The following is a 5,000-nucleotide window of genomic DNA, read 5'->3' as shown; positions in this document are numbered from 1 at the left end:
TTCATGCGCCAAATTCTGAGCGTTTCTTGAAGGGACGACGAGCCTGGAAGAAGTCATCGCCGCCTCCTTCCGAAGACCTTGCTTGTGTCCGGCAAGGACACTTCTGCTTGATCTGCGTTTGCGCCGCCCCCCCTCCCCCCCCCGGTGTCAAAGAGGGTGGGTGCGTGCGGTACACCGACGCCCTTCCCCCCCTCTTCTCTTTCCCCCCTCTCCCCCCACTCCCACCCATGCACAAAGCTGCACACGCGGTCACGCTGGTATGAAATGCCCTTGTTGCAGTTTCAGTGCTCCCAGTGGGAGAGGGGGGAGGGGGTGAAGCCCTGCAATTGCAGTACCGTATGTATGGTGGAAAAGAGGAAGGAGGGGGAAGGAGGTGGAGGAGGAGGAGGGGAGGATGGACGAGGGTTGGAGTTGGAGGAGGAGGAGGAGGAGGAGGAGGGGAGGATGGACGAGGGTTGGAGTTGGAGGAGGAGGAGGAGGAGGAGGAGGAGGAGTATGGGTTACGGGGGTGTTGTTGCGAGGAGGTAAAGGGAACAGAGGAAGGAGGAAGAGAGGTGGGAGGGAGGGAGGGAAGGAGGTAGGGGTGAATGAACGGAAAGAGAGAGAGGAGTAGGCGTAGGAGGGGGAGGGGGAAGAAGAGGAGAAGAAAGAGGAGGAGGAGAAAGAGAGGGAGGAGGAAGAGGAGGACTACTTGGAGGAGGAGTAAGAGGAGGAAGAAGAAAAAGAGGAAGAAAAGAAGAAGAGGAGGAATAGGACTAGTTGGAGGAAGAGTAAGAGGAGGAAGAAGAGGAGGAAGAAGAAAGAGGAGGAGGAGGAAAAGAGAACAAAGAGAAGAAAGACGTCCGAAGGGAACGCCAAGTGTCCTCAGGACAGCGAGGAAGGACGAGGACCTTTTCGAGGACAAGCACGAGCTTGAGGACGACTTCGAAGAGCGAGCGAGTGAGTACTCGTCCCTGTGCAAGGCCAATCTGCTACTTCGCTGTCTCCTGCGAGCTGGCCTCCTTCAGGAAGATCCTCTCTTCTTCAGAAAGTTCCCCCCCTCTTTCAGGGAGCTCCCCTCTCCTTCAGAGTTCTCGCCTCTCCTTCAGAAAGTTAGCTCCTCTTTCAGGAAGCTTCTCTCCGCTTCAGGAAGCTTCTCTCTTCTTCAGAGAGTTTCTCTCTTCTTCAGAGTCTCTCTCTTTTTCAGAGAGTCCCTCTTTCCGCCAGCAGGCTCTTCCCTCCTTCAGGAGTGGGCCAAGACCCATCCCCAAGGAACCTCTACCTCAGGTGTTTTGACACCAAACACTTATTTGACCTATCAGACGCAAAATCCCCGTGAATTTGATGACAGCAAGTGCCGTGGGCGAGAAGAAAGACATTTCTTTTAGACGAGACCTCAAAAAAAAAAAAAAAAAAATAAAATGAAACAAAATTAAATAGATAAAAATAATAAAAATGAAAATAGAAATAAATTAAAAATTAATAATAGAAAAAGAAATAAAAAATAAGAAATAAAAAATAAGAAGAAGAAGAAAAATTTAGATTAGAATAAAAAGTGCCTCTGGATGTCCTTAGCAAATAAGCCTCCATTTATGATGTCATAGTTACGTCACAAACTACAATGTCACAAGCTACATTACAAATAACAACGTTACGTGTTACGTTACATCGTTACGGTGTTACAAGTTACATCACATCGTTACGAGTCCCACCGTTATGAGTTACACCGTTACAACTTACAATGTTACATCGTTATGTGTCCCACCGTCACGAGTTACACAGTTACAAGCTACGTTACAAAAAAAAATCCCGTTACTAGTCATATATCGCTTGGGGTCAATGTCTGTTCCCTGGCCTCCGCTCCCCCCCTCACCCCCCCCCCTCTCCCGGCACGAGGCTCTTGTAGGCCTAAAGCCTCCTCAGCATAGATGGTAGGACTTCTACGATCTTTTGTCTAAACATGACAGGCTAGCGCGAAGGACCTACAGGCTTACAAGCAGGCTGACGGGCAGGTTACAGGCCGAGTTGATAGATGATCTACATGTAGCAATGATCTAGACAGGGCTACGAATAAAAATCAAAGTGCCAAGGAGTGCCAAGATACGTTCGTTAAGTGCGGCGTGGAGTCTGGGGGATGTTTCCTTGTACACAGGTACGAAAAGAAAAGAATGTATCACGTTGACAGGCTTTGACATAAATGCAAGATAGCCTTCAAATTTAGAAACCCTAGGAAGTAAATTAAATAAGATGAAATAGAATAAAATTAGCATAGAATAAAACACTTTAGAATAGAATTAAAATAAGATTGAAATAAAGAAATACAATTAAGATGAAATGAAAATAGAATTGAAATAAAATAAGAGAAAAAAAATAAAATGTGGGGGATGGGGGTGCGGGGCTGGGACAATAAAGAAGGGCCAGTAGTCTGTTTGGAGGATGTTGTTCCAAATCTTTTTATCTCCCTCGGCTGTTGGAACGAAGGACCGGCTCCCAGGCCCGTTTCCGAGCGAGCCTACCAATCCTGCGGGACTTTTCTTAAAGAAAATGTCACCGTGATGCCACGCCGCAGAGGTCCTCGAGGGGCGCGTTGGCCTCCTCTGTGTCTTCGTCTGCACGACCCCGGAAGGAAGGTACGGGCACAAGAACATAAATATGAAGGAGACTGCAAAAGACCATAAGGCCTACACTAGGCAGTTCCATGTCTATTACCACCTGTCATCCCCATACATAAATTTGTCTAACCGTTTCTTGAAACAACCGATAGTGTCAACGTTTACTACATGGTTACTAAGTCTGCTCTATTCGTTGACCACCCTATTACCAATTATTTCCTATTTCCTTCTTAAACATACACAAACACACACACACGCACACACAAACACACGCACACACGCACATACAAACACATACACGCACGCACGCACACACACAAGCAAATACACGCACGTACGCGCACACACACACACACACACAAACATACACGCACGCACGCAAGCACACACACACACAAACGCATGCACACAGGCACGCACGCATACACACAAACACACACACACACACACACGCACGAACGCGCTCGCGCACACACATACACACACAAAATTCGAACTGCAACTGGCTTAGGTGTTTGTCTAACTTAATCTTTGAAAGTTAGAACTGTACCACGCTCCACATCCGCAAAAAGTTTACTCCATTTATTGAACACGCGGTTGTAAACACAGTTTCTTCCTACTTTAAGATCAAATCCTCTTCCTCAACTGGAAAGGCAGTGGCTTCGGCCACAGCTACTCAGCGCCTCCTGGCGTAGGTCGGCTCTCCACCGCCAACTCGCCCTCAGGCTGCCGACATGAGGCAGAGTATTACGCGGAACGGAAGGAGCTTTTTTTTTTTTTTTTTTTTTAAAGATCACCACTGACGTCCTTCGCTAGTAGGGGCGTACAACAGAGATGGCTAACGGAACCCCCCGATGTTTAGGTGCTGTCGGCGGCGACCGGTACACTCCTGCTGCCGGCAAACATTTTCATTCATCTCCGTGGCAGGAAGAGGAGGAGGAGGAGGAGGAGGAGGATCACAGTTTGAGTCACTCTTGCTGTGACGGAAGAAGCTGCATTGGCAGAAGCCAATAACCGCTAAGGACTTCCTCCAGTAGACCCGGCACTTCCTTCCTCCTCCTCCTCCTCCTCCTTCTCCTCTTCCTCCTCCTTCTCCTCTTCCTTCTCCTCCTCATCATCCTCCTCCTTCTCTTCTTTCTCCTCCTCCATCCTCCTCTTCCTCCTTCTTCTCCTCTTTCTCTTCTTCCTCCTCCTCCTCATCTTCCTCCTCCTTCGCTTCTTTCTCCTCCTCCTTCATCCTTCTCCTCGTCTTCTTTCTCCTCTTCCTCCTCCTCCCCTCTTCCTCCTCTTCGTCCCTCTCTTTCTCCTCCTCTTCCTCCTTCTCCTTTCTCTCTTTCTCCCCCTCTTCCTCCTCCTCCTCCTCCTCTTCGTCGTTCCCTGTGACCCTGATCCATGGATCCAGATCCACAGGAACTCTTTCCATGACTCGGCGTGTATGTCTTTGTTCTTCCTGCCGTCAGGTGATTTAATTCAGACGAGAGGAGGAGGAGAAGGAGGAGAACTCCCATGGGGTCAGAGAAAAAAAGAAAAGGAGAAGAAGGGAAAGGAAGAAGAGGGACAATGGGAACGAATAGAAGAGAAAAATGAGAAGAAGAAGAAGCAGGAAAGGAGGAGAGGGAGAAAAGGGCGATAGAGAGGGAGAAGAGGGAGACAGAGAGGGAGAAGAGGGTAACAGAGAGGGAGAAGAGGGCGACAGAGAGTGAGAGGAGGGCGATAGAGAGGGAGAAGAGGGCGATAGAGAGGGAGAAGAGGGTAACAGAGAGGGAGAAGAGGGCGACAGAGAGTGAGAGGAGGGCGATAGAGAGGGAGAAGAGGGCGATAGAGAGGGAGAAGGAGGAGATAAGGGAGGGGGCGGAGGTGAGAGTTCCAGATGAGTTGCCGGACGAGAGGGAGGAGTAGGGAGGGGGGGGGAGACGACGGCGGAGGGAGAGGAGGCCTAAGCCGTGAGGGAGACAAGTTGGAGAAGAGAGGGCGGGCGGTGGGGAGGAGGGAGGGAGGGAGGGTTATAGAGGACAAGGAAGGAGGGAGGGAGAGAAGGGAGGGAGAGAAGGGAGGGAGAGAAGGGAGGGAGGGAAGGGAAGGAAAGGAGGGGAGAGGGAGGGAGTGAAAGGAAAAAAGAGGAAGGAAGGAAGAAAGGGAGGGAGGCAGAGAGGGAGAGAAAGAGACAAAGGGAGGGAGGGAGAGAGGGAGAGAGGGAGAGAGGAAGGGAGGAAGGGAGGGAAAGAGCAACACACAGAGATAGACACAGACACACACACACACACACACAGACACACACACACACACACACACACACACACACACACACACATACTCGTACAAACACACAAACACACACACACAGAGGGAGAGAGAAAGAGAGAGAGAGAGAGAGAAAGAGAGATGGAGTTGGTAATTACTTATTTCAAA

The sequence above is a fragment of the Oratosquilla oratoria genome, chromosome 9, assembly GCF_046742065.1.
Source record: "Oratosquilla oratoria isolate Oo_2021 chromosome 9, ASM4674206v1, whole genome shotgun sequence".
NCBI classification, from domain to species: Eukaryota; Metazoa; Arthropoda; class Malacostraca; order Stomatopoda; family Squillidae; genus Oratosquilla; species Oratosquilla oratoria.
The sequence above is the reverse complement of the archived record's forward strand: the minus strand, read 5'-3'. Positions refer to the sequence as shown.